Below are 14,314 nucleotides of genomic sequence, written 5' to 3'. Positions count from 1 at the left end.
CTTTTCAAAGTCTTGACAAGGTTGTCTGCAGAGAGGGAGGAGGGAAGGGGAGGGGTGGAGGATTAATGAGGGAGGAGAAGGTGGGAAATATATTTCTAGGGTGAGAGGCAGAAGCTTGGAATTCAGAGTGATAGAAACTGGGTTTAACAACGGATACAGAGGGAGAGAAGGTAGAGAGGATGGAGTGAAAGGATGATAGGTCCTCCGGAAGTTTAGTTTTCCTGAGGCTGAGACATCTCAAGATGTGGAATTAGCTAAAACAGAATAAAACAAGGTCAATGAAATGGTTGCAATTAAGAAAATTCCATTCATTTTACCCTCATCTTCTGCCCTGACAACATATTGAATATAGCTTGTGTAACCCTCTCACCAAAGACTGGGATAGATCCGCATGGGAATAATGGTGAAAAGGACATCTCAGTAAATTATTTATTTATGTATAATAAATAAAAATGAATTCACGCTATAGAAATAAAAACCCTCTGGTATTTGAGTGCACTCTGATAACTCAGTCTTGCACCCGTTGGAGCTCAATGAAGATAGAATGATTCAGCAAATGAATGGGAAACCCAATGTTACTCACAATACAATGCAATCTCAACCACACTGCACACTGCCCTAACCCATCTGGACAAGAGAAATACCTATGTGAGAATGCTGTTCATCGACTACAGCTCGGCATTCAACACCATAGTACCCTCCAAGCTCGTCATCAAGCTCGAGACCCTGGGTCTCGACCCCGCCCTGTGCAACTGGGTACTGGACTTCATGACGGGCCGCCCCCCAGGTGGTGAGGGTAGGTAACAACATCTCCTCCCCTCTGATCCTCAACACTGGGGCCCCACAAGGGTGCGTTCTGAGCCCTCTCCTGTACTCCCTGTTCACCCACGACTGCGTGGCCACGCACGCCTCCAACTCATTCATCAAGTTTGCGGACGACACAACAGTGGTAGGCTTGATTACAAACAACGACGAGACGGCCTACAGGGAGGAGGTGATGGCCCTCGGAGTGTGGTGTCAGGAAAATAACCTCACACTCAACGTCAACAAAACTAAGGAGATGATTGTGGACTTCAGGAAACAGCAGAGGGAACACCCCCCTATCCACATCGATGGAACAGTAGTGGAGAGGGTAGCAAGTTTTAAGTTCCTCGGCATACACATCACAGACAAACTGAATTGGTCCACTCACACAGACAGCATCGTGAAGAAGGCGCAGCAGCGCCTCTTCAACCTCAGGAGGCTGAAGAAATTCGGCTTGTCACCAAAAGCACTCACAAACGTCTACAGATGCACAATCGAGAGCATCCTGGCGGGCTGTATCACCGCCTGGTACGGAACTGCTCCGCCCTCAACCGTAAGGCTCTCCAGAGGGTAGTGAGGTCTGCACAACGCATCACCGGGGGCAAACTACCTGCCCTCCAGGACACCTACACCACCCGATGTTACAGGAAGGCCATAAAGATCATCAAGGACATCAACCACCCGAGCCACTGCCTGTTCACCCCGCTATCATCCAGAAGGCGAGGTCAGTACAGGTGCATCAAAGCTGGGACCGAGAGACTGAAAAACAGCTTCTATCTCAAGGCCATCAGACTGTTAAACAGCCACCACTAACATTGAGTGGCCGCTGCCAACACACTGACACTGACTCAACTCCAGCCACTTTAATAATGGGAATTGATGGGAATGATGTAAATATATCACTAGCCACTTTAAACAATGATACCTTATATAATGTTACTTACCCTACATTATTCATCTCATATGCATACGTATATACTGTACTCTATATCATCGACTGCATCCTTATGTAATACATGTATCACTAGCCACTTTAACTATGCCACTTTGTTTACATACTCATCTTATATGTATATACTGTACTCGATACCATCTACTGTATCTTGCCTATGCTGCTCTGTACCATCACTCATTCATATATCCTTATGTACATATTCTTTATCCCCTTACACTGTGTATAAGACAGTAGTTTAGGAATTGTTAGTTAGATTACTTATTGGTTATTACTGCATTGTCGGAACTAGAAGCACAAGCATTTCGCTACACTTGCATTAACATCTGCTAACCATGTGTATGTGACAAATACAATTTGATTTGATTTTATTTTGATTTGAATACCGTAGCAAACTCCTCGAAACAATCATTCCAAGGCTGATGCCTATCTATAATCTATAATCAATGGCGGAAAATACACTGCATGAAATAGAAGAGATGTCCATCGTCACAAAATAAGTTTTCAGGTTATCTCGGAACAAAAACCACTCTTGAAGCGACGATGGCAAAATGATCCACAACCGGTGAATTCAGGTAAATTTCATAGATAGATGTTTAACTAGACTTTCTCTAGACTTGTAACAGGTAATTAAAATTAAACAACAGTCTTTTTGCTAAATGCAATTCATAAATCTTCCCAAATGTAAAAATTTAAGTTCAACAACAGTGTTGCCTCTTTTCTCTCACATCGTGAATAGCCTCAAGGTTCATATAAAGAGATCACATGATTGGCTCAAAAACTGAATAAGACTTCTTATTGGCTAAACCAAACCAGGTTACTTTAGTTCACATCAATGTGACGGCACATTAAATAATTAAACCTAGAGTACCTCTTAAAATATTGACAGATTGTTTCTTTGAAGCTTTCACATGTGTTTGATGCAACGCAAACAACATAGTCTCAATAGCAAAGGCTGTAATAAAATGTAGTGTTTCTAATACATGGTTTTAACAGGGTATTACACTTGTCTGCCTCCTGTGTTAGATGACAGCTGTGCTACCTTCAATCCTCTCTCCGCTCCTCATTTTGGTGGAAGCTGGGAGCATGAAATCAAACTTGTGAAAACGGCTCTTCATTTGGTGCTAGGGAATCAACAGCAGAAGCAGTCTGTGTTGGTAGAGGTAGAGGAAATCCTTAATTCTAAACCACTGGGACATGCACAGTATCCTCTGACCTGGCTGACCCAGATCCAGTCACACCAAACATTTAGCTAATGATTCCTCTCTCCCACAAGCCATCTTTTACTCTAGTGACCTTCTTGATTGTCAACTTCTGAGCTGCTTTCATCTGCAACTATCTCCCTACTCTTCAGACACATCAGAAATGGGAAACTGGCAGGGTAAACCTTGATGTAGGCCAGATTGCTCCGATTGTGGACCCTCAGTAGCCTCGGGCTTCATGGCCTATAGGAAAGATCACTGAAACGTACCCTAGGGTGGATGGCCGAGTTCGGACCGCAAAGATCTCCATCAAGGGTCAAGACTATGACACAGGGGACTAAACACAGATGTGCTGCTCAAATCTGGGGGCAGCTGTATTGAACTGTGTCCATAATGTGTCTAAGTGTCGACCAACGGGAAGATTTACATTGCTAGCTGGGCAGATGCGCTGTCCACACTGTGTGGATTGTATAGCTCTATTTGAACCACAAATCTCCTTCAGGTATCATTTATTTATCCTCCAAGAACGGTAAGACGAATGGCAATACACATGACATGGGTTTCTTGAAGTGTTCGTTGTTTTGACAGGCAATCAAATGTAGAATTCCTAAATTGAAACTATTCACATCAGCAAAAGCACGAGATGACAAACATCCCAGGTCTTTCAGCGCGTAGTGGCATACACAGACACACTTGTTTTGTATTTTAACTTCAAATATATCTATTCAATATATTTTTTTATATAGTCTGTGTTTTTGTCTTGTGGTCTCAAAACGAATTATCTTCTGTCTGCCTCAGGCTATTACTGAGGTATGAGCTGAGGGGGAGAATGATCAAAGAGAGAGGGCCCAGTTAAATTGAAAAAAAATAATGTAATTATGGAATAACATTAGCATGCACAGCTGCAAAGAATCCAATTGAGAGAAAAGCAAAGTAATCCCACACTTTTGATTGTTGGGTTAAGTATAATCTTAATTTGTCAGCACTAATCACACGTTTGCTCTTACCATATTCACACACTGAGCTCAATGTGAAAAAAACTGTTTGCATGTTCTTCACAAAGAGGGCAACAGATGCTCCTGAGCCAGATGTCTATGTGTCAGAGGAGAAGCTCCAGGTGGTATCCGATTTTAAGTACCTTGATTCCAACCTCTTTTAAAAAGCATGTGAAAAAGGTCATTCAAATAACTAAATTCAACCTAGCTAATTTCCGATTTATACGAAATTGTTTGACTACAGAGGTAGCAAAACTACTTCAACTCTATGATACTCCCCCACTTAACATACTGCTTGACTAGTTGGGCCCAAGCTTGCTGTACAACATTAAAACATATTCAGTCTGTCTACAAACAGGCTCTCAAAGTGCTTGATAGGAAGCCCAATAGCCATCATCATTGTCACATCCTTAGAAAGCATGAGCTCTTGAGTTGGGAAAATCTTGTGCAATACACCGACGCATGTTTTGTATTCAAGATCCTTAATGGCCTGGCTCCCCCTCCACTCAATATTTTTGTTAAACAGAAAACCCAGACATATGGCAGCAGATCCACAAGGTCTGCCATGAGAGGTGACTGTATAGTTCCCCTAAGGAAAAGCACCTTTAGTAAATCTGCATTCTCTGTGAGAGCTTCCCATGTCTGGAATACACTGCCATCAGACACACATAACTGCACCACATATCACACATATCACACAAAATGCTTGAAGACATGGCTAAAGGTCAATCAGATTTGTGAACATGGTCACTAGCTGTTTGTTGCCGCCTTCCTTGTTGTCTGTTGTCTGTAGCTTGTGAGGTGTGGAAACACTTTGTTGCTTTTATGAATTTTGTCTTGCTGCTTTTTGTTCTATGTTGCTCTGTCTGTATGCTACGTCTTGCTTGTCCTATGTTGCTCTGTCTGTATGCTATGTCTTGCTTGTCCTATGTTGCTATGTCTCGCTTGTTCTATGTTGCTATTGTCTATATTGTAATTGTTTTTAAAAACCTGCCCAGGGACTGCGGTTGAAAAGTAGCCGGCTGGGTAAAACCGTCACTTTTACTGAAACGTTGATTAATGTGCACTGTCCCTGTAAAAATAAAAAATAAACTCAAACTCAAACTCATCTAGAGTATTTTGAAACTACAGTATAGTGAATATGCAGACAGGTAAAGACTTCTTGGTTATCTGTGCAGAGCCAAGAAGGGCAGAGAGCTGACAGCTTGTCAGTCATGATTCACAGAGCATCTCGATAGCTTCTCTTCTAGATCGCCTCAACCTTCCTGCCTACTCACAACTCAGTTTTTAAACTCAACTGTTGCCAAGCTAATTTTCTTGGTTCTCACAACTCTCTTTTCAAGTTTCAAGTTGTGATACAGTTTCAGTCTATTTCAAATCAAATCAAACATTATTTGTCACGTGAATACAACTGTACTGTGAAATGCTTAATTACAAGCCTTTTACCAACAATGCAGTTCAAGAAAGAGTTAAGAAAATATTTACCAAATAAAATAAAGTAAAAAAAACTATAAAAAGTAAGACAATAAAATAGCAATAACGAGGCTATATACAGAGGGTACCGGCACCGAGTCAATGTGCAAGGGTACAGGTTAGTCTAGGTATTTTGTACACATAGTGTCAATGTAGCAGTGTTATGGCTTGGGGGAAGAAGCTGTTAAGGAACCTTTTGGTTCTAGACTTGGTGCTCCGGTACCGCTTGCCGTGCGGTATCAGAGAGAAGAGTCTATGATTTTTTTGGGCTTTGCTCTGACACCGCCTAGTATATAGGTCCTGGATGGCAGGAAGCTTGGTCCCAGAGATTTACTGGGGCGTATGCACTACCCTCTGTAGCGCCTTACAGTCAGATGCCGAGCAACTGCCATACCAGGCGGTGATGCAACCGGTCAGGATGCTCTCGTTGTTGCAGCTGTATAACTTTTTGAGGATCTGGGGACCCATGCCAAATCTTTTAAGTCTCCTGAGGGGGAAAAGGTGTTGTCGTGCCCTCTTCACATCTGTCTTGGTGTGTTTGGACCATGATAGTTCATTGGTGATGTGGACACCAAGGAACTTGAAACTCTCAACCCACTCCACTACAGCCCCGTTGATATGAATGGGGGACTGTTCGGCCCACCTTTCCCTATAGTCCACGATCAGCTCCTTTGTCTTGCTCACATTGAGGTAGAGGTTGTTGTCCTGGCATCACACTGCCAGTTCTCTGACCTCCTCCCTATACGCTGTCTCATCGTTGTTGGTAATCAGGACTACTACTGTTGTGTCGTCAGCAAACTTAATGATGGTGTTGGAGTTGTGTTTGGTCACGCAGTCGTGGGTGAACAGGGAGTACAGGAGGGGACTAAGCATACACCCCTGTGCTGAGGATCAGCGTGGCAGACGTGTTGTAGTCTACCCTTACCACCTGAGGACGGCCCGTCACAAAGTCCACGATCCAGTTGCAGAGGGAGGTGTTTAGTCCCAGGGTCCTTGGATTATTATTAAGCTTTTTGATCACTATGGTGTTGAATGCTGAGCTGTAGTCAATGAACAGCATTCTCACATAGGAGTTCCTTTTGTCCAGGTGGGAAAGGGCAGTGTGGAGTGCGATTGAGATTGCGTCATCTGTGGATCTGTTGGGGCGGTATGGGAATTGGAGTAGGTCTATGTTATCCAGGATGATGCTGTTGATGTCAGCCATGACCAGCCTTTCAAAGCACTTCATGGCTACCGACGTGCGTGCTATGGGGCGGTAATCATTTAGGCAGGTTACCTTCACTTTCTTGGGCACAGGGATTATGGGGGTCTGCTAGAAACATGTAGGTAATACAGACTTGGTCAGGGAGGGGTTGAAAATGTCAGTGAAGACAGTTGCCAGTTGGTCCGCGCATGCTTTGAGTAAACATCCTGGTAATCCGTCTGGACACGAGGCTTTGTGAATGTGGACCTGTATAAAGATATTGCTCACATCGGCTACCAAGAGCAACATCACACAGTTGTCCAGAACAGCTCGTGCTCTCATGCGTGCTTCAGTGTTACTTGCCTCGAAGAGAGCACAAAAGGCATTTAGCTCATTTGGTAGGCTCGCGTAACTGGGCAGCTCGCAGCTGGGTTTCCCTTTGTAGTCCATAATAGTTTTCAAGCCCTGCCACATCCGACAAGCGTCAGAGCCGGTGTAGTAGGATTTAATTTTAATCCTGTATTGACGCTTTGCCTGTTTAATGGTTTCTCTAAGGGCGTAGAGGGATTTCCTATAAGCATCCGGATTAGTGTCCCACTCCTTGAAAGCAGCAGCTCTAGCCTTTAGCTCAGTGTGGATGTTGCCTGTAATCCATGGCTTCTGGTTGGGACATATACTCCTCAATGCCATTGGATGAATACCGGAACATATTCCTGTCTGTGCTAGTGAAACAGTCCTGTAGAGTAGCATCCGTGTCATCTGACCACTTCTGTATTGAATGAGTCACTGGTACTTCCTGCTTGAATTTGTGCTTGTAAGCAGTAATCAGAAGGATAGAATTATGGTCATATTTGCCTAATGGAGTGCGAGGGAGAGCTTTGTACGCATCTCTCTGTGTGGAGTAAATGTGGTCTAGAGCTTTTTTTCCCTCTGGTTGCACATGCTGGTAGAAATTAGGTAATTGCATGTTGGCCAATAGAACAAATGGTAGTGGAGGTTTACTCACTGGCTTACGAATTCTCAGTAAGCGGCTGACCTCCACTTCCTTTTTCTCTGTATTTTCTTCAGGAAAATGGCATCCCTTTTCTTTGTCATTTCTTCATGTAAATGACTGGGATTTGGGCCCATTCCCGAGAAAACAGTATATCCTTTGTTAAAGAAAAAAATATTTGTCCAGTTCGAGGTGAGTAATCGCTGTTCTGATGTCCAGAAGTTATTTTCGGTCATAAGAGACGGTAGCAGCAACATTATGTACAGAAGAAGTTAAAAAATAAGTTACAGACAATGCAAAAAAATGAACAAAATAGCACAGTTGGTTAGGAGCCTGCAAAACGGCAGCCATCCCCTCCGGCGCCATTCAAATCAGTACCATATTCTAGTACTATATTTACAAAAGGTTGATTACTGTCCTTATTTGTTTCTTTTCTTCATACAATCACAAACACCTCCAGACTTAAGCATATCCATATTCTGTCCTCACAATGGAAGACCGAATATCAATTCAAATCAGATTTTTGGCTCTCTTCAGTGGAAGCATCTCTAGAATAAGACTTTGGTGAGTGTGGGCACACACAGATTCAGTGTTTTCATCCAATACCAGCCTTCACTTGTGTCACCGAGGCCCCCATGAGGCCCAGTCAAAATCTTCCTTTGACACTTTCCTGTTTTGTAAATTCTTCACGGATTTAACGAACTTGACAGTGACAACTCTTAAATTCATTAAATCCATCCAATTATTTTTCGACCATAGCAAAACACATTCTTGTAAAATCATCTAGAAGGGTAATTCTTGAATTGCGGTGGTAATGATGTCCCCGAACATTGGCATCATGTAAAAACACTTTAAAATTAAATTTTATTTTTTACAAATAGTACATTTTTAGTTTACTAAACTGTTAATTAATAACTAAACACATGGAAGTCCTTTATGTTGCAACACGTCTATTTGTATGCATTATGAACATACTGGGGTCCAGCAAATTGGCTTGTCCCAATTTGGTGACCTAGAGGCTGGAGAGGGAGCACACGTGACAATAATGAAAAAGGAATACCTGTCCCGAAATGTAATGTCATTGGTGTTGTACCTGCAAATTATTATTTTATTTTTTTAACATACAAAATCCTATAAAGTACGTCCTGTGGCAAATGGTTTATTGATGGGGGACATTTATGGAAGCACATAGGGAGTCTGCATACTCTTTTCATATATTACCAATTAAAAAATATCTTTCATGTGTCTAAATGAAATGTGTCATTGGTGTTTGTCATTTGTATGTAAAGGAAAACAGAATTATTAACAAAACAATTAAGATTCAATTAAGTTTTTGTTTAAGCAAGTTATTATCAAGTTCCTACAAATATGCTATCAACACAAAAGCATTCAGTATGGTTAAAGAAAGTATCTTAACCAAATCCTATGTATTTATTTTGTCAGGTATGAACAAATTGTGCGCAGCAGAGAAACACCAGCTCTACAGAAAACACAGGGAAACTGCAAAAATCTTCCTTTTGTATTTCAATTGAGTGTCGGGAGAGAAATTGTAACATATTCCATGGCATTTTCAGTTTTAAAATGTAATAAATGGTTGAAGTTGATTCTGATAATCATGTGTCAAGTCATTGGTGTTACATCATGTGCAGTGTAACAGCACAGATTATTGGTATTTTACCAACCTAATTGTTATATTATTCAAAAGTAAAAATTTTAAGGAAATAACTATTACATTTTGATGACTCAACTTCAATTATTGTTGACGATACAGCAAAAACAGTATAGATAAAACTGTATACATACCGTCCCTTACTATGTTAAAGTAAAATAATAAAAACCTTTTTTCAAATTACCATTATCATTTATCTCCATTACTATTTACATGCACAAATTAATTTGACAGAAAAACATTATGAAAAGCCAGAATTGTCATTTAAGATGTGAGTAACACCAATGACAAATGGCAGACAAAGCATTATTTTAGGGAGAGAGGATGGCAAACATCTAGCAACCTAAAGGTTACGTTTTCAAATTTCATCACAGACAACTTTTGCGTTTTAGCTAATTAGCAACTTTGCAATCACTTATTTCTTTATAGCTAATTTGCAACTACTTAGCATGTCAGCCAACTCTTCCCCTAACCCTAACCTTAACACCTTTAACCTAACTCATAACCCTAACCCTAACCCTAACCCTAACCCTAACCCTAACCCTAACCCTAACCCTAAACCTAACCCTAACCCTAACCCCTAACCCTAACCCATAGCCTAGCCAACGTTAGTCACAAATAAGATTTTGGAACACATCATACATATTGCAATTCATAACATATCATACGAATTGTAATTTGTAACATATTACACTAATTGGAATTCGTAACATAAAGTTGAAGTCTGAAGTTTACATATATCTTAGCTCAGTTTTTCACAATTCCTGACATTTAATCATAATAACAATTCCCTATCTTGGATTAGTTAGGATCACCACTTTATTTTAAGTATGTGAAATGACAGAATAATAATAGAGAGAATCATTTATTTCAGCTTTTATTTCTTTCATCACATTCCCAGTGGGTCAAAAGTTTACATACACTCAATTAGTATTTGGTAGCATTGCCTTTAAATTGTTTAACTTGGGTCAAACGTTTCGGGTAGCCTTCCACAAGCTTCCCACAATAAGTTGGGTGAATTTTGGCCCATTATTCCTGACAGAGCTGGTGTAACTGAGTCAGGTTTGTAGGCCTCCTTGCTCGCACATGCTTTTTCAGTTCTCCCCACATATTTTCTATGGGATTGAGGTCAGGGCTTTGTGATGGCCACTCCAATACCTTGACTTTGTTGTCCTTAAGCCATTTTGCCACAACTTTGGAAGTGTGCTTGGGGTCATTGCCCATTTGGAAGACCCATTTGCGACCAAGCTTTAACTTCCTGACTGATGTCTTGAGATGTTGCTTCAATATAACCACATAATTTTCCTACCTATTTTGTGAAGTGCACCAGTCCCTCCTGCAGCAAAACACCTCCACAACATAATGCTGCCACCCCCGTGCTTCACGGTTGGGATGGTGTTCTTCGCCTTGCAAGCTTCCCCCTTTTTCCTCCAAAGATAACGATGGTCATAATGGCCAAACAGTTTCATCAGACCAGAGGACATTTCTCCAACAAGTGAGATCTTTATTCCCATGTGCAGTTGCAAACCGTAGTCTGGCTTTTTTATGGCAGTTTTGGAGCAGTGGCTTCTTCCTTGCTGAGCGGCCTTTCAGGTTATGTCGATATAGGACTCATTTTTACTGTGGATATAGATAATTTTGTACACGTTTCCTCCAGCATCTTCACAAGATCCTTTGCTCTTGTTCTGGGATTGATTTGCACTTTTTGCACCAAAGTATGTTCATCTCTAGGAGACAGAACGCGTCTCCTTCCTGAGTGGTATGATGGCTGCGTGGTCCCATGGTGTTCATACTTGCATACTATTGTTTGTACTGATGAACATGGTACCTTCAGGTGTTTGGAAATTGCTCCCAATGATGACCCAGACTTGTGGAAGTCTGCAATCTCTTTTCTGAGGTATTGGTGATGTCAATTACCCTATCAGAAGCTTCTAAAGCCATGACATCCTTTTCTGCAATTTTCCAAGCTGTTTAACGGCACAGTCAACTTCGTGTATATAAACTTCTGACCCACTGGAATTGTGATACAGTGAATTATAAGTTAAATAATATGTCTGTAAACAATTGTTGGAAAAAGTACTTGTGTCATGCACAAAATAGATGTCCTAACTGACTTGCCAAAACTATAGTTTGTTCACAAGAAATTTGTGGAGTGGTTGAAAAACAAGTTTTAATGACTCCAACCTAAGTGTATGTAAACTTCAACTGTATAATACTAATTGTAATTTGTAACAATTCATGCTCGACATCCAGAAATTAATACATACCCTACCAAACATACCATATCACACTAATTTGAGTGTCCTGGATTTTTGTTTGCTATGTTCTTGCAACCTGGTCTCAGAACATTTAGTATTCCACCCCTGAGTCCAGGTTGGTACAGTAAAGACGACAATGACCCTGTGTACCCCTGATTCAAAACAGTCGGTTTTAATGGCTTTCTACAATTGATGTTTGTCTCCCAATAGTGGTTGTTATTTCTCACAGAGGTTATTGACTATATGTGACATATTCATGCATCTACTGTTTTTTTCTCAGTTGCCCAGTGTGAAACTGCACATTTTGAGTCCATTTAGGTCACATGGCGCATCATCCACTTACTATTCACCATTACATTTTTTGCCTTTTTATTAACATTTATTTAACTAGACAAGTCATTTAAGAACAAATTATTACTTACAATGACGGCCTACACCGGCCAGATGTGGACGATGTTGGGCCAATTGTGCGCCGCCCTATGGGACTCCCAATCACAGCCGGTTGTGATACAGCCTGGATTCAAACCAGGGTCTATAGTAATGGCTCTAATGCCTCACTGAGATGCAGTGTCTTAGACCGCTGCACCACTCAGGAGCCCAAATAAACACTCAACACTCCATCAGAGACAAGAACTTGTTACCCTGCTGAGAGAGTCTGTTCTTTCAAAGAGGGAAGGTCTGTATGACTAAATAAGAGCAGGGAAGCAGTGTTAAAAAAGTACGTTTTGTGAGTTTCCTGAGGATATTCACATAGAGGCAGAAAACACATGGTTGCAATTGAACAAAGGGGAGATTGAAAGATTCTGCGTGTAAAACGTTGACATTGCTCAGTATATTAAAATGTACTAAAACTGAGTGCAGTGCTCTTCAATTAAATTTAACCTCATGCCGAGTACAGAGTAGGTAGCCTAGGCAGCAAGTAGCCTAGTGGTTAGAGTGTTGGGCCAGATAACCAAAAGGCTGCCAGTTTGAATCCCTAAACCGACAAGGTCTGTCTGTGCCAGTTCATCTTGTTTGTTCTAGTCAACCAGTGTTTTCTCTGATCCTGTTTTTCCCCAGTCTCTCTTTTCTAATCCTCCTGGTTTTGACCCTTGCCTCTCCTGACTCTGAGCCTGCCTGCCTGACCACTCTGCCTGCCCCCGAGCCTGCCTGCCCCCGAGCCTGCCTGTGCCCCCGAGCCTGCCTGCCCCCGAGCCTGCCTGCCATCCTGTACCTTTGCCGCTACTCTGGATAATCGACCCCTGCCTGCCTTGACCTGCCGTTTGCCTGCCCCTGTTTTTGCAATAGACATAGCCTAGCGTTGGGCCAGTAACCGAAAGGTTGCCAGATCGAATCCCAGAGCTGACAAAGTCAAAATCTGTTGTTCTGCACCTGAACAAGGCAGTTAACCCACTGGTCCTAAGCCATCATTGTAAATCAGAATTTGTTCTTAACTGTATCCCTAATTTACTCATGTTTTCTTTATTTTGGCAGTTACCTGTACTATGCTAGTCAACTCTACATAATGTAATTATAAAATATTCACTTACAGTAGCAGGCACTGTGACAGTTTAGGAGCTGCATACAAGAAAGGACTAAATGTTCTTTGCAAAACTTCCTGTGTTACTTTGTCCATCAAAGAACTTAGATTTGTCATTCCTTTGGGGTGCAGTCTGTCAAGGCACACATCTTGTTCGAGTAGCAGTTTGTTGCTGGCGAGAACAGGCTGTCAAACAGACTCAGTACTAATGGTGCTATTTAAGAAACTACAGTATCATGGAAACCAATAGTTCGTTACTCTGACCATGGGGAAAACAATCCTAACATGAAATATACATTGTTTTTAATGATAACTTTCATATTTTTCCGTGATTGAAGTAAGAGCAAGCATTTCAACAGAGTCATAGCTCTACTACTCATACTCATTGTCTACTATTGTCACGCCCTGGCCATAGAGAGGCTTTTATTCTCTATTTTGGTTAGGCCAGGGTGTGACTAGGGTAGGCATTCTAATTTCTTTATTTCTGTTTTCTATTTCTTTTTGGCCGAGTGTGGTTCCCAATCAGAGGCAGCTGTCTATTGTTGTCTCTGATTGGGAATCATACTTAGTTAGCCTTTTTTCCCACCTGTGTTTTGTGGGTAGTTGTTTTCTGTATAGTTTATTTGCCTTACAGAACTGTTTTTTTCTCTTTGTTATTTTGTTAGTGTTTTTTGAGTAATAAAGAATCATGAACACTTACCACGCTGCCCTTTGGTCCGATCCTCATTCCGACGAGAGCCGTAACAACTAGTGTTTCATGTTTTCTAAAACATAATTGCAAAGCAGCTTTGTCTGGCTGAAAGGATGGCATACTTTGTCCATGATCCAATCTAATTCAAAGGCTTTTTGGTCGCAGTCAGAATTGATGAAATAGCTGCAAAATTAACATGTTTTCGGTTGCCCACAAGATTTCAATGAATTTATTTGAATCAGGTACGCATCCAAAAGCAAATATGTTATATATATGCAATCATCAGATCATGCCAGTTAAGTCTATGTCTCATGTTGTATAACTGTGCTGTGTGTCTTTCAAAGTAAACAACACATTTGCTACTTTCTTCCTGGTCTTTATTATTTTTCTAAATTGGAGTCATTCGCCGTTGCTTGTTATTCCATTTATCATAACACTCTTCACACTGTTCAATACCAGCAATCTTATCCTTTACTTTCTACTCAAGATGGTCTTTCTACTTAATGTCAACAAACAGGCCAACTCAAGAGCATCTGACATTGAATGTAGAGACCAAAGAGATTCCTGATGAATGACC

This window comes from Oncorhynchus gorbuscha, linkage group LG16 (genome assembly GCF_021184085.1).
Source record: "Oncorhynchus gorbuscha isolate QuinsamMale2020 ecotype Even-year linkage group LG16, OgorEven_v1.0, whole genome shotgun sequence".
Lineage (NCBI taxonomy): Eukaryota > Metazoa > Chordata > Actinopteri > Salmoniformes > Salmonidae > Oncorhynchus > Oncorhynchus gorbuscha.
This window is presented reverse-complemented; position numbering follows the sequence as displayed.